Source organism: Tenrec ecaudatus, chromosome 5, assembly GCF_050624435.1.
Source record: "Tenrec ecaudatus isolate mTenEca1 chromosome 5, mTenEca1.hap1, whole genome shotgun sequence".
In the NCBI taxonomy this organism is placed as follows: Eukaryota; Metazoa; Chordata; class Mammalia; order Afrosoricida; family Tenrecidae; genus Tenrec; species Tenrec ecaudatus.
In genome coordinates this window covers 5315179-5343007 of record NC_134534.1, presented here as the reverse complement: position 1 = coordinate 5343007, position 27829 = coordinate 5315179, and positions in this window count along the sequence as shown.

Below are 27829 nucleotides of genomic sequence, written 5' to 3'. Positions count from 1 at the left end.
TAATATATTTATTAATATATTCTTGCAGTTTGCAACCCAGTGTGTAGCCCACTGCACCACGAGAGACACCATTAATATGTTCTTTAATCATTTTATTAGCGGCTCGTACAACTCTTTTCACAATCCATAATACATCAATTGTATAGAGCACATTTGTACATTCATTGCCCTCATCATTCTCAAAACATTTGCTCTCCACTTAAGCTCCTGGCATCAGCTCATCATTTTTCCCCTCCCTCCCCACTTTCCCCTACCTCATGAAGCCTTGATCATTTATAAATGATTATTTTGTCTTATCTTACACTGTCTGACGTCTCCCTTCACACACTGGAGGGTAGATTGGAAAGGGGGACTGATTACAAGGATCTATATATAACCTCTTCCCTGGGGGACAGACAACAGAAAGTAACATTTTCTGGGAGTAGAAAGCCCTGTGTTTCTCCAGAGCAGTAGTTGTGGGTTTCAAACTGTTGACCTTGCAGATCGAAACCCAAACGTGTAATTACTACACCACCAATGCTCCTGTCCCAAACACTCCATCACACAATTGCTGGACTGCTGCATCCATGGGAGTAGACTGTCAATGAAATAAAACAAAAACCTTGACAACGTCCATATTTCCTCTGCTTATAAATATGTTACATATTGGTCCACGTGTCAGGATTTTTGTCTTCTTTATATTATCATACTGAAAACTGTAGTATTTGATCTTCATCGTTAAATGCGTCAAGTTCTGTTCACTTTCAACCAGCGCTGTTGTACAATTTGAATATTGCAGGTTGTTCATGATTTTCCCTCCATTTATGATGCCACATACTTCTTCATACAGTTCAGTATCTCTCATGATTTGTTTAGCACACAGATTGAATAAGGTGGTGAAAGGATACAACCTCGAGATGTTTCCTGATTTTAAACCATGCACAATCTCCTTATACTATTAATTGGCTCTCTCTTGCTATGTATAGCTTTCACACGAGCATAATTAAATGTTCTGGAATTTCCAAGTGTGTGTGTGTGTGTGTGTGTGTGTGTGTGTGTGTATTATTTGGATGCCAACAATTTGTTTCCAACTTATAGTGAATCCATGTACAATAGAAAGCAATATTGCCTGATCCTGTGGCATTGTCACAATCATTGTTGTATTTGAACCCTCTATTGAGACTACTGTGTCCATCTGAATTCTTATTGGACAACCTCTCTTTTACTGACCCTCTACGTCGAAAAGCGTAATTCCCTTTATCCTGGCCTGGACTCTCCTAACATCGTGTCCTGCATATATCCACCCACACAAATACATCAACCTCCAAAGGTTCGATCTTTTTTTTTTTAATTTCTCTCTAGGTCTTTGCACAAATGTTGTACTTCACTATGTAATTATCAAATTACTATGCGCACTTATTTCAAGATTCTTCCTGATAATTCCAACAATCACAGCAGCATTTGGTGTATTTAAGGAATAAAGGAATTTTCCTGTCATATCTGACATACACTTTCTTGTCAATGACTGTGTTTGCCTTGTGTTTAAATTTTCCCTGCATGAAAGGTGTATGAATTCTTCGTCATAATCTAGAGAAGTGTCTTCGCTTTGGGCGATTCTGCTTCCTTGCTTCCCCCCCTAACATTCTTTTTCACCACACTTTCCGTCTTAGTTTTTCTTGGCATCTTGGAGTTGTGTACTCTTAGAACTGCAGGGTAACTTAGACTCTCGCAACCGCTCCCTTCCACAGAGAAGCAAACCAAGGGTTGTAGAGGATAATGACCTTTCCATGGTTCATGGGTTCTAAACAGGGTCTCCTCAGTCCCAGCTAAGTGCGTACAACAAATCCTGCACAGCCCTGCTATTTCTGCTTATTCCTTCCAGGCTCTGTTTCCTGACATGTCTGAACTGACTGGATGGCAGTATATTTTCAACACGGCTGAATTTATTCAGCATTATTCTAACTCCATCAGTGCTTATTCCTGACGAGGTTCTTCTCACAAGTTCTCATGTTTCTTTTTCCCTGTCTCATTTCGAGTGGGTGGCCTGTTTCTTTTCATCTCAAGTCGTGTCTTTCCATCTCCAAGTCTTTTTTCCCCTCTTTTTCTTCCCCTCTCTGTCCTATCCCATCTACTGTGCCCTGATGGCACTCAGGCTGCATTTATTCCCAGAAGTTCTTCTTGATGATCTCAGAGCAGTGAACACACATTACCACATTAATTCCCCCTGATCTTTTCTGTAAGACCCATTTATTACCTCTCATTTACAAATGGGAACAAGAAACACCGAAGATAAATGGAGTTGCTCGTGGATCAGCAATGCATCAGAGCCAGAGACACAAACAAAGCTCAGCCTCGCCGACTTCCCCACATCAACACTTGTCGTCTTTCTCCTTTTCCTTCTACACCTTGCCTCATTAAGTAGCGTTATCTCACCCCCAGAGTGCGCTGAGGTAGTCTGCCACAATTGACCGTATGCGGGGACTTTAGGACATGGATGGTGCTTTACTTTAGTCTCTGATGCTGCCTCCACCAAGTCGGCCCTTGTCTCTCAGACTTTTGGGGGTGCCATATCCCCCAAGTGTGGCAGCAGGAATAAGGGACTCTTGCTGGGGCAGAGTTTCTCAGTGCGTGATGAAACATGACAGCAGGACCCCTGTCAATGCCTGACAATGTTGTAGTGATTTGAGGGAACATTTAACAGAACAAACTGGTTTTCCATTTGACAAACCAGGCACATGTTCACTGACATCGGTTCCAATCCCCACAATGGAACAGCATGTTTTCCCTTTCACTTCTTCCCTGTTTCCTAGATTTTTTAGCCCTTCTTCCCCATCCTTCCCTACTTTGTGAGCTTATCCTTGAGCAGAGTCTGCCCTTTGGGTTGTGTATAGTTGACTTCTCTAAGGGTTGCATGCTGCCACCTAATGGACCTGTCTATTGCTTGGCTGATAGGTGGTTCTCAGGGTTGAGTAGGGTCCCATGGTTGAAGGATGTCAATTGTTATAACCACTGGGATTCTACTAGTCGCTCTCAGTCCACAGAGCCTGATTTTGGTTTGTTTGTCAGTTTGACTTTCCTCCCACATTGTTCTCCTCTCTATCCAGTACCTCCTATTGTGCTTTCTTCAAAGTGCTCAGCAGTGCTAGTGGGTCACCATTTAGTTCTTCTGATCTCAATGCCATGAAGCCCGGATGTGTGTGATCCATTAGGATTAATTTTTTTCATTGCCTATTTTACTTTCCTCGCTTTGAATGGGGAGAGACCAATAATTGCATCTTAGATAGTTGTCACAAGCTTTTAAGATTGCACACATTACTCCCTGTAGCAGAATGTACAACACTGTCATTGTGGACTGCGTTATGCCAATTGGCCTTAGTGCTCAGTCTTGAGCTGCAAACCCAGTGACTCATTCCATCAAGGTATTTGGTTATAGATAAAAAGTTCTCACAATTTTATCCCTGAAACACTCTATCATGGTCATGGACATATTTGGAGCAGATAAAATGTAATATATTCAGGAGAGCCCGTAGGTGTTGAAATTCGCGAATGACCTCCTGGCTCACAGAAACGTTGGAGGTTCTAGTTTAACTAGATGTTCCTGGGAAGAAAAAACAAAAACTTAAAATGAACTTCCCAAAAAGCAGTCAGTAAAATCTTACAGAACTCTGACACCTATGGGGTCTTCATGAGTCATAATTGACTCAATGGTACCTGGTGGAAACTTTGTTTGAAGAGGGAGAAAATACCATTCATAAAATGTTCTGTTTATTAAAATGGCTAACAGTTGTTTTAAAGTTATTAAAAACAAAGGAACTAGCAGAATGTCTAATAAATGATACTCATTTAAAAGAAAAGAAGAACCCTCACTGCTGTTAATTGGAAGCTGACTGATCGTGTCTCTTAAAGGCAGGGCAGAATTGCCCCTTTGGGTTTGCAAGCTTATCACTCTTGACAGGAACAGAGAGACTCATCCTCCTCTCATGGAAGACTAGTGGTGTGGTCAGCAGCACAACACACAGCCCACCAGGCCACCAGGGACCCTACAATGACAAAATGAACTCGGGACAATTACTCTCCTCAAGTCAATGCCAAGTAGGAACAAACTGATAGGATAGAGTAGAACTGCGCCGTGGGTTTCCAAGCCTGTAATTTTTTTAAATTAATATATCATTTTATTGGGGCACTTACATATATTATAATGAGCCATACATGCATTATACCAAGCAAACATGTGCAAATGCACAAAGGAGACTGTAAATCTTTATGGAGTAGTAACCCTCCCCTTTCTCCAGCAGGCCACTGGTGGTTTCAAACAGCTGATGCTATGGTGAGCAGCCAACTGGTAAGAAGACTATGCCGTCATGGATCAATTCCAAATTATTTGAAGTCACTTCTCATAGCCTTGAACAGGGACCCTGAATTCAAATCACACTGACCAGCCCTGCAAACACATTGGGATATTTCACTACACCATGAGTTTCATTGTCATTTTGTTATGCACCTTACTTTATTTCCATTTCCTGTACCTCAGCAATTTTGCACAATCTTTAGGAGTGATGGACTCAACCAATCAACCTTTTGGTGTGTGGCCCATGGTTAAATATCGTGCCGCCAATGCACCTCTTAATAATAACATAGGGCCATAATAAAGTGAATTTGTTGCTCTGCTCCCTTCTACAATAATACCATGTTCAGGAAATGATTTCATTGTACTTGTTCCCCCATCCTCCTAATTATTCTCTTGCTTGTTTATTTTTTTAGTGCCATGGAACACATTCTTATAATTCAAGCACATGTCACATTTGTCCCTCACTGGCTTTCTCAGCACGTCCTTCACTTTTCTAATGACACAAACTCCTCTTGAGTAACACGTTCCAGGCATCCCCTGCATTGGGGGTCGCCACTTTCTGTGGGCTGTCACAGGAGCCCATCAATAAAAAGGGACTGGATGGTAGGTGATAGTCCTAGTCTTTCATAATGAGATAAAGCCCTGAGCTTCCTGTGCTCCAGATGAGCGAGCTCCATGTCTCTGCTGTGCATCTGTGAAGTGGTGAAGGTACTGTGAGGAAATCCCTGAGTGGCTGCTCAAAGCATAATAAAAATTAATATAAGCATACTTTCATATATTAATATCCTACCATATAAAGATTATACAATGTTGCTTGCTGAAAGTGAGGAGATTCTGAAGCACTTGCTGATGAAGATCAAGGATTATAATCTTCAGTATGGATTACAACTCAATATAAAGAAGGTCAAAATCTTCACAACTGGACCAATAGGTAACATCAGGATTATTAGAGAGAAGGTTGAGGATTTCAAGTTCATTGTCCTACTTGTATCCAGAATCAAAGATCATAGAAACAGCATTAAAGACATCAAAAGAGGATATACTAAATAGTACGAGGAAGGGGCTAAGATGGCAACGGAGTAACCCACACCAGAGTAACCCACACCAGAGGGACTTCGCAGAAATCAACACAGGAAAGCCACTGAGAGGGAAACTCCACTGTTGTAGGTCACAGGAGGAGTATCATAGATTAGTAGACTTAGATCCACTAGGTTTTGATGAGCTGTGGGACTTTGGCTTATCACTGAGGAGACTGGCTGGGGCTTAACTTTAGCCCTGCTACAGTCCTGGCCGGTGCTGGGTTACCTTGGCCAGACCAAGGGCTTTACTTCAGCACCACCATAGCTACAGCTGCCTCAGGGCAGTGTTTAAACCCTCCACCCCCACAGTCAGGCAGTTAGGGCTCTGCTATTTCTTTCCCTTGTCTTCTCTCTTTCCCACCACAGTTGCAACTGGTTGTGTTTTCTCGGTTTGTTTGTTTGTTTTTCCCCCTTCATTCTTTTCTCCTACCACAGTGGCTACCCAGGCACTCCCCTTTGCCTAGGGCAAATCTATCCACCCTCCAAGCAGCTGAGGGAACCCCAGCCCAGCCTCCCCAGCCCTCCAAGTGGCTGGGGGAAATTCCTGCCCTTGTTTGTGGCCTTCCAAGTGGCTAGGATAAATCTTGCCCACACTCCCAGGTTCTCCAGATGGCCCCAAATGGAGCTGAGGGAACTCCCGTTCAGCCTCCCTGACTCTCCAAGTGGTTGGAAAAACTCCTTGCCAACCTCCAAGGCCCCCCACATGGCTGAGGGAACTCCCACTGGGCTTCCATGTGACTAGTGGAACTTGTGTCTGCCCTCCAAGATACTCCAAGTGGCTGGGGGAACTTCTGCGTACCCGCCGTCACCCCGCCATCAGCAGTTGTGTTAGTCTGGGTTAACTAGAGAAACAAATCAGAGACGACTCTCATATGTGTGCGAGAAGTTTTATATCAAAGAGTAATTATATATTAAGAAAATATCACAGCCCAGTCCAGATTAAGTGCATAAATTTGATATTAGCTCATATATCTGATACCAATCCATAAATTCTTCTCTGTCTCACAAAACACAACCAATGACATGAATTCAGGAAAATTACAGACTAGTTGCTGAAAAGTCTTGTGGATCCTGTGGCATTGTAAGCATCTCGGTGCTGGCATGAATCTCCCTGTGGCTCTTTCAGCTCTACCGTAGTTCCCTGTATCTTGTCTTCAGTAACAAAGCAGAGAATATGTCTGTATCTGGCCCTTAATGAGCTATTTTTTCCTATGGCACCTCCAAATGAGGTCATCAAGCTGTGACCTGATTGAGATTGACAGGCTAGACTTCACTCCTTCACAAGTTGACATCAGGCTATATAACTACCACAGTGGTGCTCCGTGCTGCTGTGGGAACCCTTGTCAGCCCTTCCAACCACCTAGGGCAACCCCGTCTGTCCTCCGCAGCGCTCCTGCATGATTGGGCATCCCTGTTGACCCCCACAGCACACCATAGTGGGTATCCTCTCACACCATGTGAGGCAAACCTTGTCACTGTGGGCCACACTGCCACAGAATCCTGAGTGAAAAACCAGCACAGCCTCATCCTCAGGGGCCGCAGCTGTCTGACTAGTGTTCCCTGTGAGGGCCATCAGACTTGCCCTCAAAATAACAGAATGTTGGTAGTCTAGGCAGAGAGTCAAACCCTAGTGAGATAAAGGGGTAACCCGACCCCCAATCCCCCCAGCACAATTAGCTACAGGGAGTCCGCAGAGGATTCCTAGGGATTTCCCAGAGAGGCCAGTGCGGCAATCAGTCTCAACAACCTCAACAAATAAACCAGGAGAAACAAAATGCAATGTTGGAGAAGTCCTGAATCTAATAACATGCATACAAGAAGCAGGAATTGATCTACCACAGAAAGAAATGCTTAGAAAGCTGCTTGGAGTCATACAGGATATGAAGGAAGCAATATAGAAAAAAGATGAATCAATATAGGAGATAAAGGCCACACGCCAAAGTGAAATAAAAGAGTTAAGGGAACACCAAAGGAAAATACAAGAGATAAGGGACGAGATAACAAAAGCAAATAATAAGTTAACAGATGTCACTAACAGACTAGAAGTGACCTCGCGGACAACCAGGCAGACTTCAACATACAGGAAACACAGTCACTCAAGTTAATTACAGCAGCTGATAAAACCCAAGAACAATGTCTGATGCCATGATGAGGAACAGCATTCGAAAAACATGTACCGAGCACAAATGGAAATCATCACATAAAGCAACTCCACCCAAAGGTCAACACATTGAAAACAGCCTCCACAATGACATTAGTTCAACGGCCAAAAGGAACCATGAATGAACACTGCTCCCCAAACACACACACAACACAATGATTAAAAAGGAGGTAGATAACTACCCAACACAAAAACACGAGACACTATCTCAAATTCCACAGATGGATGTAATTATTCTGAATGTCAATGGATTGAACTCACTCATTAAAAGATAGAGCCTAACCCACTGGCTTAGAAAAAAACTGAAGGATGTGTCTACAAGACACATCCCAAGTGCACAAACAAAAATTGGCTGAGAATTAAAGGCTGATGAAAAATATACCAAGCAAATGGCAATTCCAAGGAAGAAGTAGTTGCAATCTAATATCTGACAAAACTGATCTCAAGGTGCAAACCATAGCAAGAGATAAGGGGAAGCAATATGTAATGCTCAAGGGAACAGTAAACCAAGAATCAGTGAGCATTGTATATATATACATGCCCAAAGATAGACCCACAAAATTCATCAATCAAATGCTCCCCAAAATGAAAAAAGATTCAATCTCGACAGCCTCAACAATCACTGTAAATAACTTTAACATACTGCTTTCTGAGAAAGATAGATCACAGGAAAAGAAGCTTAATAAGGAAGCTACAGAACTAAACTCGACAATTAGGCAACTTAACCTAATAGATATTTTTAGAGGTTTTCGTCCAAATGCAAAAACAAACCCAGAACATTATTTTCAAGCGCACATGGCACAGACTCGAAGACAGACCACATGCGGGGCACAAGTCAAGCCTGAGTAAATCCCAGCACATAGAAATTACTCAAACTTCCCTCTAGGACCTATATGCAATAAGGCTGAAAACCAACAAAAGTGTCCTTTTGTTGAAAACAAAAGGCAAATAAGAAAACAAGGGCAAATAATTGGAGAATGAATAACGCCCTACAGCAAAATGAGTGGGTACTAGTCTGGATCAGAGACTAAATTATGAAGTTTTTGGAAACCAACGAGAATGAGAATAATATGGACCAAAACCTCTGGGACATAGCAAAAGCAGTTATTGTAGGAAGCTTGATGGCGATAAATGCACACATGAAAAAGGAAGAGAGACTTATTATTGATATTTTGTCACAAAGCCTCCAGCAATTAGAGCAAAATCAACGGACTGATCCTATTAAAAGCAAAAGAAAAGAAATAATAAAAATCAGAGCAGAGACAAATGAGTGGGAAAACAAGAAGACAATGTAAGAAAATCAATGCAGCAAAAAGCTGGTTCTTCAAAAGAATTAACAGAATGGATAGACCATTGGAAAACCTAACCAAAGAAAGGAAGAAACAAACATCAATAGCCAGGATGAAGCATGAAATGGGGGAAATTATAACAGACCCTAATAAAATTAAGAGGTTAATTACACAGTACTATGAAGTCCTAAAATCCAAGGAATTGGAAGACATGGACAAATACTTGGGAAAAATATCCTTTCCTGGATTATCTTAGATGGATGTCAAGTACCTCAATAGGCCCCCAACAGTAGAATAAATAGATAAGATTATCAAGGTACTACCAACTAAAAATCATCCAGGCCAGATGGCTTCATGGGAGAATTTTAGCAAGCATTCAGGAAAGAACTGACACTAATCCTACACAAACTCTTCCAGAGCACAGAAAAAGGACAGCAAACTCCCAGACATGTCCTATGAAGCTAGTATAACACTGCTAGCTAAAGAGGGCAAGAATCCAATAAGAATTGAGAATTACCGACTGATATCTCTAATGAAGACTGATGCAAAAATCCTTAACAAAATACTGTCCAATCGAACATAAAAATATATATAAAGTAGATAATTCATCATGATTCAGTGGGATTCATTCCAGGGATGCAGGGATGGTTCACCATCCAAAAGCCCATCAACATTATTCACCACATTGACAAGAAAAAGTTTAAGAACCACATGATAATATCATGTGACAACCTTGAACACCCATTCCTGTTTAAGACACGCAAGCAGATAGGAAGGCGAAGGAAAATTCCTCAATATAATACAAGCTATATATGAAAAACCAACAGCCAATGTGGTAGTCAATGGAGAAAAGATTAAAACATTTCCACTGAAAAAGGGGATCAGACAAGGATGCCCCCTGTCCCTTCTTTATTCAACACTGTATGCAAGTCCTATTTAACAGCATAAGGCAAAGGGATGATATTAAAGGAATTCATCTGGGGAAAAAGAGGTAAAGCTACCATTATTTGCAGATTATATGATTTTATATCTTGAATATCCCAAAAGCTCTTCAAGAGGAGAACTGGAAGTGATAGAGGAATATGCAGAGCATCAGGATACAAGATCAAAAACAAAAGTCTATTGGATTTCTATATACACCAGACAAGATCACAGAAGAGATACAAAAGGTAGCATCCTGCACAACAGGAAAACACAAATTAAAGTATCTAGAGATATACCTAACCAAAAGATTTATATAAGGAAAACTATAAAACACTATTATAAGAAATTGAAAGTGACTTCCACAAATAGAAGAATATCCCAGGCTCATGGATTGGAAGACTCCAGATAGTAAAGTTCTCAATCCTACCCAAGGCACTATATAAATTCAACACTACCCTGATACAAATACCAACATCTTTTCCAAGGAATTGGAAAAACTGATTAAGAATTTCATATGGAGAGGGAGGAGGCCCAGAGTGCTTCTTAGAGGCAAGGATGGTAAGACTTTGTCTTACATACTTTAGATATATTGTCAGGAGAAACCAGGCCCTGGAGAAGGACAGCATGTTTAGTGAAGTGAAGAAGAGGTGAAAAAGAGGAAGGTTAGATTGATACAGTAGTTCCATCAATGGGCTCAGGCATAGGAACAATTGTGAGGTTGTGACAGGAGCCTGAAGTGTTTCCTTCTTTTGTGCCTAGGTGTGCTTAGGGTTGGAGCCAACTCAATGCACTTAACAACAACAACATATATCAATATACTTAAAATTAAAATTCAGCTTATTACTGGTTTATTTTCCAACTTTTAAAAAATCTATTGAGCTTACAAATTCTCCTTTCATTATTGCCATTAGGTTCTCCAGGCTATTTCACAGGTACAGTAAGAGCATCTATGCATGAAGACAGACCATCTCTTCTTTCAAATTATACCTATGTATATGTGTTGCAAAAGTACTTTCCTTCACTCATCATTCTCACTAGATGCAGAAGGGTGCTGAACAATGAAAGAAATGGGAAAAAAAGAGAAAGAAATGGTCCACTATTTCTTGCTTCTCACAGAAATCAAAGTCTTTGATATTTCACTGTATCATCTGTTGGCTTTTCTTTGTTTGCAAATAAATCTCACTGTACTTACATTTTACCTGCTTCCATAATTTAGGAGGGCTTTTTTTTATTTGAAGTGGTTTAGTATTTATATGTGCCTTTCCTCTGGTATGCTAGATCATTATTTTACTATGCTGCTGGATATTCATTGATAAGATCCTATTATTAAGTTTTGTGTGTAGGATCAGAAGTGAGACTGGTGTCTAGGCCTACTTCTATTTTGATAATGGAACACTTATTAACTCAGTCCATGTTCAGTGGTAGGTGTTTTGCTAAGAATTGGAAATTCACAGGAAAACAAACACATATATTTCGTCAGCTCTTGTGGAGTTTTCAAGTTACCAGGTGGGAGCAGGATCATAATAAATGGTAAAATAGATAGTCTTCACTGGTGTTTATTGAGGATGAAAGTAGCTAAACATGTTCAGGCAACTAGCCCAAGCTTCTACAAATATTGAATTGGACCAGAGACTCAAAGGACACTTAGGATGATAATAGGAAATGTGAGGCAAATGAATATATGCTAACCAATATTGTTTAGGATAAATACACTGTGATAGTTACATAATCTGTTGTCAATTTGAGATGTAAGAGTGAAGGGGTGGAGTCTAGCTTGTCAATCAGTTCACAGCTTCATGACCTCATTTAGAGGTGCCAGGGAGATAAATAGCTCGCTACAGGTGGGACGCATAAAAGAGTCACATTAAATAATTCACTGCCCCTGTCAATGCAGTTCTACTCAGTCAGTGGAGGCTCACGTGCTGCTATGAGGTTGAATGGGTTTCAGTGGAGACTCCAGAAGAAGATGGACTGAAAAGAGAGCTCTGGTGATCTTCTTCTAAACATCAACCAATGTCATCCCCAGGGATCGCAATAGGGGCCATTCCACAACCCATCATGGAGTGATGCAGGACTGCGTCACATTTCCTTGTCTCCTGAGTGGGATGGACTTAGAGCAGTGGTTCTCAACCTTCCTATTGCTGTGACCTTTTAATATAGTTCCTCATGTTGTGGTGACCCCCAACCATACAATTATTTTCTTGCTTCTTTGCTACTGTTATGAATATAGCAACCCCTATGAAAGGTTGTTCGACCCCCAAAGGGGTCGCAACCCACAGGCTGAGAACTGCTGCCTTAGAGTCAGGACACCTGACAACAACTCCCTGATATCTGACAGCAATACGCTCTATTACTGGATTTTAAATATAAAGAAAGAAGACCATCACAAATGAGCTTCAAAACACCCTCATCTGTGATCTTTTAAGGCATGTTGCTGTCTCTGGCACACTTACCTAAAATTGGGTCACTCTAGCTGAAGTCTCTGAGAGGCCAACTGGCTACTAAGATAGCATTTGGAGACTCTGTTTGGATGGGACAGTAATGAGTTTGTTATAGGTCAGTGGCAAGTGCCCATGACTATTAAATTTCCCCCGGCCATTTTTGTTTGTTTGTTTGAATTACAAGCTAGGAATTCTACAGAGAGTAAAGAGGCTGAGAGACAAATATCTATCATAGATTAAAAGTCACTATTGTAATTTTATGGTCTCACCTGTGGGGTCTTTAGGAGTCAAAATTGAGTCAATGGCAGTGAATTTTGAGTGAGTGAGTCTGAATGAAAACATATTATACACAGACACCATAAGGTTGTCAACTAAGAAAAAAATACAATACCATTCCACTGTTTTTAGGAAATTATATGATAGCACCATAAAATAGATGTAATTTTTGCTATCTCACCCCATGAAAAGGTGCTAATGCACCTTCTCTAGTGATTCTTTATTCCACTGCTGTCGAGATGATTCTAACTCAGCGATCCTATCAGATCACAGGGTACTCTTCCCGAGGGTTCCCAAGTCTGTTATCTTTGCAGGAGCATCACTAGTGTAAACTCTAGAACGGCTATCAATACGATTGTGCAAGCGACTGCTCTTTGTCCTACTAACACTACTTTTAATGGAAGGACTATTGTTTTGCTCCTCTCAGAATCCTAATGTCTAGCACAGTACCTGGAACAAAAATAGGTGCTAAAACTATGTGCCAAAATTTACCTATCATTTTTTCCCTCTTAAGATAAATAGTTGCTGAAATAAACTGCTTATGTTAGCAAACGCCTGCCCCGAGCTCCTTGGTCCTCAAGCATCGTTAACAATCCTCTTCCGCTTGGCAGGGAATAATGGCTCTTTCTTGCTCACTGCCTAATTTATACTATAAATGTATTAGAAAATTAATTTCATAAAGGAGAGAAAATGATTAAACTCTAATAAATGTCCAGCACACCTGGGAAAATGTGAATTATTGAAAATGAAGTCTGCACTGAATCTTGAAAACCTGTAACAAACGGCTTGTTTCTGTAGTTTGTTTTATGGAATTACTGTGATTAAAAAGGAGACCTGGTTTATGCGAAGGCTTTCTCATTAAGGAAAAATACACACACATACAGAGAGAGAAAGCATTGCCCATGTACAGAATATCATTAAATATACCTTGACTGTGTAGGAATTCCATGGGTGCCCAGAAATAATTCTGCTATGGGAACTCTGGACCCTGAACCGGGCAGCAGCCTTCCCTGGAATTGGAATTCGTAGATCTCAGTCGTTGTCACTGGTTTTACATGCCGCCATCAGTCCGGATTCCCACAGTCCTCACGTACAACGGGATGAGACCCTGCCCAGGTCCGCTCCATCCTCAGTCATGATTAGGTTTCAGCCCCTTGCTGCAGGCATCATGCTCAAGCCATCCAGTTGAGAGGCTTCCCCGTTTCCCACTGACCTTGTACATTACTCCACATAATGTCTCTCCAGGGACCAGTCTGTCCCTCCTGATGCTGTTGTTATTAGGTGACATGAAGTTGGTTCTGACCCATGTACACCAGAATTAACCACCCCTGTCCTGCAGAGCCCTCACAATGTTCACATCTGTGGACTCATGGTCTCTCCTGACCAGAGTCCGTGAGAAGAGGCCTCACCATCCTTGCCTTCAAGGAGCACTTTGGCTGCATTTCTTCCAAGTAAGATTTGCTTGTGCCTTTGGTGGTCCACGGTACCTCTTCTCTAGCAGCTCATGGTACAATCTTCTTTGCTACCAGCGTTGACTAGGGGTCTGAATAAGCTTAGCCTCAGAGAGAGTGCATTAGAAAGTGGATTACTGAAAATATAGTTTTGTTAAAATTTAGAATATTATCATTTATTTTCCTTTTGGACTCATTTTAAATTTGCTCGTTTCCATTATTTTCTGCTTTCTCCTTATTGCTTTTCTTTGTTGTCATTTTTTTTTAAAAATCCATTTTTTACGTGAAACCCAGGATAGGTAATTCATAGACACAGCTACTAGATCAATAGTTTCTTAAAGTTATGGCAGAGGAGGTTGGTGATAATGGGGAGCTAATAATAGGTACAAGAATGAAGGAAATGTTTTTAAATTGATTGTGATTATTGAATATATTTTAAAAATATTCTTAAATCACTGAATTATATGACATGTGAATTATATGCCAATACAACTGTTAAAAATACTTAACAGTTGGGTTAGGTGTACCTTAGTACTCAACCTTTAGAATATGGCAAATACTTTGACTTAGCTAACTGAAAAAATAAAAACAAGGAGAAATCGTAGGAATTTTTAAAGATTGTTATTAGGTGTGTTACCCAGTCCCCAAGTAATATGGCAGAGCTATCCCTTTTGGGTTTCCTTGTCTGTAATCTTTGGGAGCAGGTAATAAGAGTTTTTTCTTTATGGAATCAGTGGGTATATTTTGAAATAGCCAAACTAATGATTAGCAGGCACTCTTTCATTGCCTGTGTCACCAAAACAATTTTGAAGCTATCATGAAAACTGACCAAAAAAGAATAGCAATATAGCATATAAAGCTTCATTGGGCCTAAACCATTCTCAAAAAGGTTTGAGTACACAGGTTCGTTGAGTCAACTAATGGTACCATCCGTGACCTCCATCTGTGGTTATTATCTGCCTTGCATAGCTCATCTCCAACCTTCGTTGGCATCCGAGACCCACTATTATCTCCTCCTTTCTCCTTAGGAGACCACCATGCTGGGTACTGTGGCTGTGGGCAGTAGCGCATGCTAAACTTGCTTGGAGATAAAAAGACAACATCATTGCCAAAGGGCCCTGCGGAGACGGTGGGCTTACATCTACCAAGTGTCATGCTGGGTGTTCATCCAGGAGGTGTCGGTTCCCGACACCCCCCAGTCCTGTGCCAGTCTCAAATTATTTCTGTGCTTGAGCCTGTGGTTTAAGTCCGGGTGTCAATCATCTTACTGAAAGACCTTCTCCTTACCCAAGTCTTCCTTCAGATGCTGGTCCTTCCTGATGATGTACCCCAAACATTAGAGACACCATGTCCGCATGTTCACTTCGCAGGAGCATTCTGACTTCACTTCTAGCACAGGTGTGTTCATTTCATGGTAGTCCACAGAATATTCACTATTCCTCACCCACTCGCATGGGTCAACATTTCCTCATTCTTCCTTGTTCCATGTCCACTTTGCATAAGCGTATGATGCAGTTGAAGGTCCACAACTTGAGTCAGGTGCATGTTCATCCTTAAAGGGACATCATTACTTTTGAGGATTTGAAAGAGCATTCCCAGCAGATCTTCCCAATGCACTATGTTGTTTGAAGTCTTGACCATTTATTTTGTGGATGTCGATAAAAGACCCAAGTGAAAAGAAATCCTTGACAACTTCAGTCTTTTCTCTGTTTGTCAGGATATTGTTTATTGGTCCGGTTGGGAGGATTTGGGTTTTCTTTGTACTGGGGAGTCATTTATATTGAAGACTGCAGTCTTTGACCTTAATTGGCAAGTGTTTCAAGTCCAGTAAGCAAGGTTATGTCTTCTGCACATCCCAGCTTGTTAGTGAGGCTCCCTTTGGACCTGATGCATCCTTCTTCTCAGAGTTCAGCCTCTTGGATTATCTGCTCCCCAGACCCATCGGGTATGTACGGTGAAAGGAGGTAGCCTCGGTGCACACTTTCCCTGGTTTTAAACCACAAAGCACAGTCTGTTCTGTTTGGACAACTACCTCTTGGTCTGTACGCAGGTTCAGCATGAGCATGGCTAAGTGCTTTGTACTACCCATTCTTGTAATGGTGCCCATGATTGATTGTAATTTGTAGCCAATGGTGTTTGCGTTGACCACAAAACACAGGCAAACATTTTTATGGAATTCTCTATTTCCAGGTAGATCGACTGGTCTGGTGTCAGCAATAAAATGACCAGTTCAAGGCCTCTTCTGAATCCAGCTTGGTTTTGGAAAGTTTGCTGTTTATGTGCTACCAGAATTATTTTTAAAAATATCTTCAGCAACATTTTATCTGCACAGTATATTATTTGATAATGTCTGCATCTTGTTGTCTCACCGTCTTTTGGTCAGGTAGCTTCCTTCCAAATTTCTTGGCATAGTTTTTCCTTAATTAACAACTTCCAAATGATACCCTCCTTTTCCAGACCTTTCATTGAAAGCATTTTCCCCTTTCCTCCCCCCTTCCTCTTCCTTTCCTTAGATTCTGCCTTCTCCTCCCACCTTCTCTTCCCCTCTCTTTTCCTTTTAATAGACAGAGCATTTTATAAATTCACCACAACTTTGTGAATGCAGCCATTCCCTAAACCATATGCCATTGTTGTTAGTTGCTGGTGAGCTGATTCCAGCCCCACATGTGCAAATTGGAAGTGGATTTCACAGGGATTTAAAGGCTGTGACCTTCTGGAAACAGATTGCTAGGTCGGCCAACACATAGCAAGCTGGCCTAAAGCTTGTGAGACTGAGAATCTTTATGGGATAAGGTTGCCTCATCTTTCTCCATCAGAGAGTCTGGTGGATTTGAACCACCACCTTGCAGTTAGCAGCCCGGTGCTTATTGGACAGTGACCTTATGCACAGCAGAAGGAAAACTGTCCAGTCGTGCATCATTTTCACAATTGTTGTGATGCTTGGGTTAATTGTTATAAGCACCATGTCAATTCAATTCATTGAGGGTCTCCCTCTTCTTCCTGACCTTCTGCTCTCCAAGCATGATGACATTCTCCAGGCTTGGGCCTATCCTGATAGCATGTCCAAAGCACATGAAAAGAATCTTGCCATTTTCTCATTTGGAGCATTCTGGCTGTACTTTCTCCGCTACAGATTTGGTTGTTCTCCTGGAAGTTCACGGTAATTTAAAGATTACTTCTCAGTGCTATATTCAAATGTTTCAATCCATCTCTTTCCTTATTCATTGGCCAGCTTTCACATGTAGATGAGGCAATTGACAATCCCCTGGCTTGGACCAGATGCACTAGAGTCCTCCAAGGGATATCTTTGATCTTTAATGCTTCAAATAGGTCTGTGCAGCAGATTTTCCCAAGGCACTATATCATTTGATTTCTTGACTACTGCTTGAGTATTTATTGTGCTAACAAGTAGAATTAAATATTTGATAATTCTAATCCTTTCTCTACGTATAAAAATATTGTCTATTGATCCAACTGTAAGAGTTGTTGTTTTATTTGCATTAATTATTGTAATGCATATCTGTGAGTCATACTAAAGGCTTTAGTCTTTGACCTCCATCAATAAATAAATATTTTAATCCTTCTCAGTACCAGCAAGCAAGGTAGTGTCCTATCATAGATTAATGAGCCTTCTTCCAATCCTGATACAGAATTATTCTTTTCATAGTGCAATTTCTCAGATTGTTTACTCAACATGCAGATTGGGTAAGGGCTGCAAGGCTACATAGCTAACAGACCCTTTTCCTGATTGGGAACCATGCAGTATTGACTTCTTCTCTCCCAATGACTGTCTCTTGGTCTATGTGCAATTGCATGAGCACAATGAAGTGTTCTGGAATTCCCATCCTTTGAGATTTTAGCTATCCTTTCTCACGGACCGCACAGCTGGAAGGCTTAGCAAAGTCAACAAAACCAAAGCAAGCATCTCTGTCTTTCTCGCTTTCATTCAAGGTCCATCTGCCTCCAGCAGCTGTATCCCTCTACGGAGTCCACCTTGAACTCCTGGCAGCCCCGTTGATATGCAGCTGAAATAATTTTTGAATTATCTTTAGGAACTCTTTACCAATACATAAACAAATACAAAGCCATGTGCCTTTGGTCTGTTCTCACAGCTCATTTTAGTAAGTTTTCAAAAACTGGAGGGTGACCTCCATGGTTATGTGCCTATGACCTATTCTCAGAGTGCACGTTAGTAGGTCTTCAACGCCATTCCTCAAAGCCAGACTCTTTTTTACGCAGACTCTCTTTGCTGCAACATGCTGTTTCGCTGGACATTTCTGAATTCTTTTTCACAATTTCCTTTGAAGCCTGGCTTCATCCTGTCTTCCACTGCTCAGATGTTTCGACTGCCTTCAATCCCCGCTTCTTGGATTTAAAATTAATTAAGGAGTGGCACAACTCTTTAAATGTCTTACCTATACCCTCACCCTTGAAGTTTCAGTGCCCGCACCTAAATGAGTGTTTATACCTTCACATGGGAATGCACTAACCCAAACCACCTCCCGTGGCATCCTGATGATTCCAGCGCATATACTAACCTGAAACTCACTGTCATGGGGTCGATGCCGACTCACAGGGACCCTACAGGGGTGCATCTGTTAGTTTCCCAGACTATAACTCTTAATGGGAGTAGAAAGCCCTGTCTCTCCTGAAGAGGAGCTGCCGACCTTGCTGGTGGCAGCTCAGCTCTAACCACTACACCACCAGGGTGACTTCTGACTCATGGAGGCGTCTTAAAAACAGCAACAGGCTTGTTCAATTCTCACAGTTTTGTTAGTGCACAATTTGGCAAATGTGCAAGGAAAACGGTGCCTATTTCGGTGCACTAATGGGAGTCACCGTCCCCAGAATTTCATCATGTCTTCATGATTCCTTCACTCGGATCCTTCTCTGTCAGGTCTGGTACTTATAAATCAAATAATTGATTTGCTGTCAATTTAGTCACAGGATAATGTGGGATAAATATGTATCACATTACTAACACTATCTCTTAGATTACATGAGTACTGACAACAAAATTGTTACCTAAAGTATTTCTCCACTGAACAAAAACATTATTAGTTAAAACATTTTTAGTAACTGATCAGAAAGCCTTTAAAATGTTTCTCCTTCTTTTCTTTTAATTACAATGTCATTGCTGAAGACAATGTTGACATATGTTCCTAAATACTACTCACCATATTATTGCGCCTAGAACACCAGGAACTTTGATAAACTCAGAAAGGAAAAATTAATCAGCAGATGGAAAAGAACAGCATGGGCTTGCAGAACATGCAGATTAAATCATGTGCTTTGAAGCATTTACTGTCATCAGGTCAGAACGACCACTCTGAACCAAGTACACAGAAGGTTAAAAATATAAATTAGCATAGAATTGTAGCCTTGTAAGGGCATTGATACATGTAAGCTGGACTTAAAAATAATGTTCTTTTTGTTGTAACTAGCTAGGGTTATTTCTATTCAAATTAATACATTTTCTGCTGAAATACTAAACCAAAATCTTATAGGCAGGGATGTGTCTGTCATCCACTCTGACAATGTCATTGGGTTCCCCTGAGGATACCCTGCTCTCTGCCCATGCTCCACCTTCATCCTCTCGTATCAACTGATTGGCTTTATGCCAGTAGGACTTGGTTGCCCTTTCTAAATTTTATATAAATGGAATCAGACATTACGTGTTTTTGGAAATGTGGGGTAGGGTAGAGATGGGTCTGGCACAATTCCTTTAAGATGTATTTGTGCTTACCTGGTGTGTATCAATTGATCATTTCCTTTCAATGCTGGGGGAATGCCATTTTATAACTACCCCACATGGCATTCATCTATTCTCTTGTTGATGGGCACGTAGGCCATTTCTGTTGTGCAGGTGGAAGCTGGGTTATTCACGCCCTGATTGTGCAGCCTTGGCCTAGCATCTTAATACCTCTGGGGTTCTGTTGAGAGAGTGGAATGACTTAAGTCATCACTTCTCATAATTATTGGGGGAAAAATAAATTGTATTCATTAATAACTCTGACATATAGCAAGGACTCAGTAAATTCAAGTCATCACTATTGTTCTTAGGGTTTTATTTCTGTTTTAAGTAGGCTGTTAGGAAGAATACTAGAATGCTTATATTTGATCCTTCCAAAAATAATAAGACACACTCTGTGTGACTGTGAACATAGCTCCAGTTGCTACTCTAAAGACGACACCCCTCACACACACACATACACATCCAAAGGAAAGGCAAAGTCCTTAATGGTATCAGCTGAGATGTAGAATCACCACCAAACTCTGATGAGTCAGGGACATGTGTTAGTTCGCACCAGGCTTTCAACGGCTGATTACCACAACTTTTTAAAGGATGTCTCAAAATCATCATTGCAAGAAAATGGCTCTGGTAATGAAATCTTGAACCCATCTCCGCGAATGACATTCCATTCCTTCCATGATGCTTTGCCTGCATCTATGCGCCTGGTCACAACGAGCAGAGACACCCCTTCATTCCAGCTCAAGCACAAGAGCCTTCTTGACTGTCCTCCAGCCTCTCGAGGTGGGATGCACGTCCTCTGTCAGGAAGAAGATGGAAGGTAGCAAGTGGAGAGGGTGGAGCCGACTGTTATTTCTACAGGGCTTCTCTTCCTATTGCTTCATGTACGGGCACCCCCAGTTGCCTTGGAGGTGACTCTGAGTCATGGTACCCCAGGAGTGATGGAATAGAGTGTTCCCTAAGGATGTCAACTGCTGTTCTCCCTGAGGGTAACAACAGAAGCTGATCCCCAGACCTTTCTCCTCAGGCACCTCTGTGTGGACTTATACCTCCATTGTTCAGGGAACGGCCAGTCTCACTAGCTATGTGAAGCGCCCAGAGACTGTCCATGTTGTGTACATGTGCTAAATCGTCATTGTGTAACTCTGAAATTTCTCTATGTGGTGGATGCTTGCATGCGTGTCAGCATGTGTATGTGCACATTGCTAAAGATACTTGGCATGTTTATTGATGGAATTTGAAGCTCATCCTTTTTGATGTATTTTTTCTCTTCTTAAGTGAGGAATCAGGGGCATATTTATGCAATACATCTCTCTGAACAAGGCCTTCTATAAGCCCCTGCTGGGATTTTATACGCTAAGTTGCTAAGTTAATATGAATGAAAAAGAAACAGAAAACGAATCCCAGGCATATCTTCCCATCCCCCAGGAACAGAGATGGAGGCCCACCCACGACTGCCCAGACTTCCATCTCGTTAATATGACAGTTTCTTGTCAGCTAAAAGCACCCGCCAGAAAGCAACTGCATCTCACCTGCTAGCTGTGGATACTGTAAAGCCACCCGCACATGCACCAAGCCTGGCAGGATCCAACTTCCTTCCTGCTCCTGCGATCATCATCATCATCATCACAGCTAATGTTTACAGATGAATTACTCTATACTCTTATCAGACATATTTTCATAAGCCCTCTTGCTCAATCTCTCATTTAATCCTCATTAGAGACTAAGTTGTTGCGATGCCACCTTGGCTCCAGACTCATGGGGGTTCAGGTGTCACAGAGTAGAACTGCTCCTTAGGGCTGTCTTGACTGTCATCCTTATGGAAGCAGTTCTCCAGGCCTTTCTTCTGCAAGGCCACTGCAACCAATGTTTGAAGCACCAAACCTGGGTTAGCAGCCGGATGCAAGTGCCCGTCCCATCCATACTACATGATGGCAATGCGGTGATCAAGTGCACCTAGACTTAATAAAAGCGAAACTAAGCTTCAGGAAAGATTCATCATCGGCATAAACCCACAATTTGACATAAAATGACTGCAATTAAATTTTGTACACGGCTCCTCTTAAAAGTTGATATCGCTGTCTCCTTTGACCCCTTGCATCCAAGTAGCCTCTGTGTCTGACTTGAACAAGAAATCAGAGAGAGGGCTGCCCAGACTTGGATGCAGACAGAGAGGCACTGGTAGCTTAATCTCCCTGCCTCTTGCTGGAAATTTGACTCTGCAAGTGTTCATTCTTGGGTGACTTGCCAAAGAGACGGATGATGGGCTCCGAAATTTAGCTTACAGTATTGGTTACTCAGGAAATCCATTCAGACCAGAACCCTTTAGGACAGAGCAGAACTGCCCCCAAGGGTTTCCAAGGTTGTAATTTGTATGAAGCCACGTTGTTCTCCTGCCAAGCAGCTAATGGCTTTGAAGGACTGATTTTGTTGGTTAGGAGGTAAACTTTTAACTGCTGCATGACCAAGGGTCCTGGTAGTTATAGAACTGTCTTGACCTGGGAGACAGGAGTAGTAGATTGAAACAATAAAATGTTTAAGAATCAAAGATAAAATCTTAAAGACCTAAATCATGTATTAACTTTTCCTCTATGTGCCAGACACCAATAAGGTAGATGACTCTTTCTTATGAAATTCACTTGGTTTCTAAAGCTGCCCACTGATTCAAAGTGGTATCTCAGAGGGAAACGCTCTAAGACATACACAGGAAATCATATTCTGGAATAACTTCTTTTTGAATATTCTGAACCCGTTGAGCATGTAACGTACATTTTACATTGATTAAGTGTACAGATCGACAAGGAAACAACGAGTCAGCAATGAATCCCTGTCACGGAATTGCACCCATGATTGCAGTTCCATCAGTGGAAGAAGGCAATGGCATCGCTCTTGTATTTATAGTTAATATCACAAGGCTAATGTAAAAACGAGCAACAAATTCACTACAAGGGGCTAATTGTCGACAGGGCAAATACATTTTGATAAACATGCTACAAATTAGAATCTGGCTATATGTTAAATAAGCCACTTTACAATGGAAACGCATCACTAATGCCTGTGTTTTTCTTAAGACTCAGACAGGAGAGGGGGAAGATGGCCGACAGGGACACCCGCATACTCTGAGAGCTCCTCCAAACAAAGCGGGATTGGCGACCAGGTAGCTGAATAGTAAGAGTCTGGTGAGTGAAATATCCCCCTGGGACAGCACCCCAGTCCTACCCCACGTATTTGTCCGGAGCAGGGGTCTAGGTGAAAGAGGACCGGACTAGTGGGACATCTCTGGCCACTAAGCTGCCGTGAGCTCACTGGCGACCGGCTTAGGCTCCATCCCCAAACCTGACGCCAGCCCAGAGCCGCTTGCCTGCCCTGCCTACTCCAGCGGCCCACTCCCCACTCCCTATCGCGGATCCCCACTGGGAGAGAAGCTTTCCTCTCCCGCAGTTCCCCTCTCCCCACAGGGCAGCGATCTGCCCTCGGGCCCACGTCCCTCCCTCCATTCATCCAAGCTCAGGGGAGCGGACCCGCGGGTTGTCTGGCGACCCCCACGGGGGACCATCCACCCCCACCGCTGCCGTGGACCTCTCCACCTGCCCTCCGTGCGCTGGCCTCTCACCCCCGCCCGCCCCCGCCAGCCCCTGGCAGCCTAGCGCCAGCTCCACTCCTGGCGGGGACCCTGCGCTGAGCACTTCCCGCCAACAGGAGCCATAGCCCAACCCGCGCCTGTCCCGGACCCTGAGCTTCCGCGGAGCGCCGCGCCCCGCGCTGCTGAGTCTGCCCACCAAGGCCCCCCCCCTGCGCAAGGCACAAGAGTAGGTGCCCTCCCCAGGGTGCTGCGGGGACCCCGGCGGCCGCGACTCTGAGCCTGAGCAGAGGAAGGGCGCCATTGCCCCCTGCGGTTTCGCGCCAAGCCTCCTTTGCCGGCGCCATTACCCCCTGCGGTTTCGCGCCAAAAGGGCGGAGAGCGAACACCATTGTTCCCTGCAGTGCCCAGCAGCTGCCTGCGCAGCTATCCAAGGGGCCTCCTCGCGCCCCCTCACAGCCCGGGCAGATCAAACACTCCACCTGCAGTGGAGCCTGGGTCTCGGCTTTGCAGTCCCTGAGGAGCCGTCAGTGAGCTCCAGCCAGCTCTCACCACCTGGGGCCCTGTTGGGTCCCCAGTGCCAGCCCTAAGCCTGCCGCAGCCCGCCCCAGCCACCCCAGGAGACGGCACAGTGGCCTGAGCCTCCACACAATAAGGTTACTCCTGTCTCCCAGAAGCATGGGGCCTATTAAAGGATCAAGGAAAAATCAACAGACCACATCACTCCCAACAAAAAAATCAGAAAAACGAGGCACTTTAACAGACCTAACGTCACTCATAGAAGAAACAGATATAGATCAGCCACAAAAGGAAATCTTCAGAACTCTGCTTGCAGTAATACAGGAGCTAAGAGAAGCAAACCAAAATAAGGATGCAACGATAGAAGGGATGAAATGCACAATAGAGGGGATGAAGTCCACAATAGAGGGGATGAATACTATCCACCAAAAGGAACTGCAGAAACTAACAGAGGAGGTAGCAGAGGCCACACAAAAGGTCACAGAAGCTATATCTAGGCTTGAGGAGGCTGAGAACCGTATCAGTGAACTCGAGGACGCTCAAACCAAACGAAGCAAGCGAGAAAAACAATCAGATAGGAAAATTAAAGAAACAGAAGACAGCCTGAGATCAATGACAGATGCTATGAAGAGGAATAATATTCGAATAATCGGTCTACCGGAACACAACATAACACACAAATCGACCGCCAAGATAGCAAAGGAATTCCTGGAAGAAAATTTCCCCAACCTAACAAAGGAGAATCCGACTCTCATACAGGAAGCAGAGAGGACGCCGGCTAAGCTAAACACCAAGAAGAACACGCCAAGGCATATAATTGTAAAATTATCCAACTTAGAGGAAAAAGAGAAAATTCTACGAGCATCAAGAGAAAGGAAGACAGTCACATACAAAGGAGCGCAGGTAAGGTTATGCGCAGACTTATCAGCAGAAACCATGAAGAGGAGGAGAGAATGGAGCAACATCTTCCAAAAACTGAAAGATGAAAATGCCTCCCCCAGAATCCTATACCCTACCAAGTTATCCATTAAGATAGAGGGTAAGATAAGGGTCTTCCAGGACAAGGAAGAACTCAAAAAATATACTGCAAGTCACCCGACCCTGCAGAACATACTGGCTGACTCACTATGGCCAGAAGATCAAGCTCCAACTAGAACCACCAGGAGACCACCATATAGCCCATCTCCATCTAGAAGCCAACATGCCAGCAACACGTACCAGGACAACACGGTCTCAGATGGAAAAGAGGACAGGATAGAAACCCTCCACTCAAATGCAGTACACTGATATGAAGGAAGATAGGCAAAGACCCAAAACACAAAACAGAATATGGCAACCATGAAGCCAGAGATTGTAATAATCACTTTGAATACAAATGGGCTCAATTCATATGTTAAAAGAAAGAGGCTGGAGGATTGGATTAGAAAACATAACCCATCAATCTGCTGCCTGCAAGAGACACACCTTAAGCAAGCAGACAAGCATATGCTGAGAATAAAGGGCTGGCAGAAAGTTTACCAAGCAAATGGTAACTCCAAGAAGGCAGGAGTGGCTATCTTAATCTCCGACAAAATGGATCTCAAGATCCAAAACATAAAAAGAGACAAAGAGGGACATTACATAATGCTCAAAGGCTCAGTAAACCAGGAAGCAATAAGCATACTGAATATTTACGCACCTAATAATGGTGCGGCAAATTTCGTCAAACAAACTATTAAAAAACTGACAGAAGAAATCACGGAAACAACAATAATAGTGGGGGACTTCAACACTCCACTATCAGAGAAAGACAGGTCACAGGGAAAGAAGCTCAGCAAAGAGGCCAGAGAGCTAAACAATGTAATTAGGCAACAGGGCCTGATAGACATCTATAGAGCCTTTCATCCAAAAGCAAAAGGTTTCACATTCTTCTCCAATCCACACGGATCTTTCTCAAGAATAGATCACATGCTGGGGCACAAGGCCAGCCTGAGTAAATTCAAACACATAGATATTATCCAGACGTCTTTCTCAGACCACCATGCCATAAAGCTGGAGATTAATAGAAGGGCACCCAGAAAAGCAAGGGCCACCAATTGGAGAATAAACAACGATCTCCTGCGACATGAATGGGTTAAGGTCCAGATCAGAGAGGATATCAGGAAATTTCTAGAAACTAATGAGAACGAGCATACAACATATCAAAACTTATGGGACACTGCAAAGGCAGTTATCAGAGGTAGCTTGATATCACTGAATGCATACATGAAAAAAGAAGAAAGGCGTATGACAGATATGTTAACACAAAACCTCCAACAACTAGAACAGAGTCAACAGAACTACCCCTCCAATAGCAAGAGAAAAGAAATAATAAAAATCAGGGCGGAGTTAAACCAGTGGGAAGACAAAAGAACAATGCAAAGGATTAACGCAACTAGAAGCTGGTTTTATGAACGAATTAATAAAATTGACACTCCCCTGGCAAAGCTTACCAAAGATAGAAAGGAACAATCATCAATAGCCAGGATGAGGGATGAATCGGGGGCAATAACAACAGACCCCAATGAGATAAAAAGGATAATCACAAAGTACTATGAAGGTTTGTATTCTAATGAATTCAGAAACCTGGAAGACATGGATAAATATTTAGAAAAACAATCTATCCCTAGATTATCTGAGACAGAGATCAAGAACCTCAACAAACCCATAGCGAAGGAAGAAATAGAGAGTGTCATCAAAAACCTACCAAGGAAAAAGGCCCCAGGGCCAGATGGCTACACAGCAGAATTTTACCAAACATTCAGGGAAGAGCTGACACCGATCCTCCACAAAGTATTCCATAACATAGAAAAGAACGGCAAGCTCCCAAACTCATTTTACGAAGCCAGCATTACTTTGATACCCAAACAGGGAAAAGACCCCACAGGTGTAGAGAATTATAGACCAATATCTCTAATGAACATAGATGCAAAAATCCTTAACAAAATATTGGCCAATAGAATACAAAGGAACATCAAACATATCATTCACCACGACCAAGTAGGATTCATCCCAGCGATGCAGGGATGGTTTAACATCCGAAAATCCATCAATATCATACACCACATCGAGAAGAAAAAGGATAAAAACCATATGATAATATCCATAGATGCGGAAAAAGCATTTGACAACATCCAGCATCCATTCCTAATCAAAACACTCATGAAGATAGGATTGGAAGGTAAGTTCCTCAAGCTCATATGAGCTATCTATGAAAGACCAACAGCCAACATCATAGTCAATGGAGAAAAGACAAGAACAATACCACTGAAAAAGGGTACAAGACAAGGATGCCCCCTGTCCCCTCTTCTATTCAATATCGTCTTGGAGGTTCTGGCTAACAACATAAGACAGCGGAAGGACATCAAAGGGATCCAGTTGGGAGAGGAGGAGGTGAAACTATCGTTATTTGCAGATGACATGATCCTATACATTGAAGACCCCCAAAACTCCACAGTTGGAATACTTACAGCAATAGAGGAATACGGAAGAGTAGCAGGATACAAGATCAATAAACAGAAGTCGGTAGGGTTTCTATACACATCGGACAGGGCCATGGAAGAGGCGATTAAGAGGGAAGTACCCTTCACAGTAGCCAAGAACAAACTGAAATACCTAGGAATATACTTAACAAAAAATACTAAAGACCTATATAAGCATAATTATAAAACCCTATTACAGGAAACCAAAAGTGACCTTCACAAATGGATGAAGCTCCCCTGCTCATGGTTAGGTAGGCTGAACATAGTAAAGATGACAGTTCTTCCTAAAGCACTCTACAAGTTCAATGCTATACCAATCCAATTACCATCAACCTTCTTCAAAGAATTGGAAAAACTGACCATCAACTTCATATGGAAAGGGAAGAAACCCAGAATTAGCAGAGAACTCCTCAAGAAGAAGGACACAATTGGAGGACTCGCCCTACCTGATTTTAATGCCTACTACACAGCTACAGTGGTCAAAACAGCATGGTACTGGCACAATGATAGACACTCAGACCAGTGGAAAA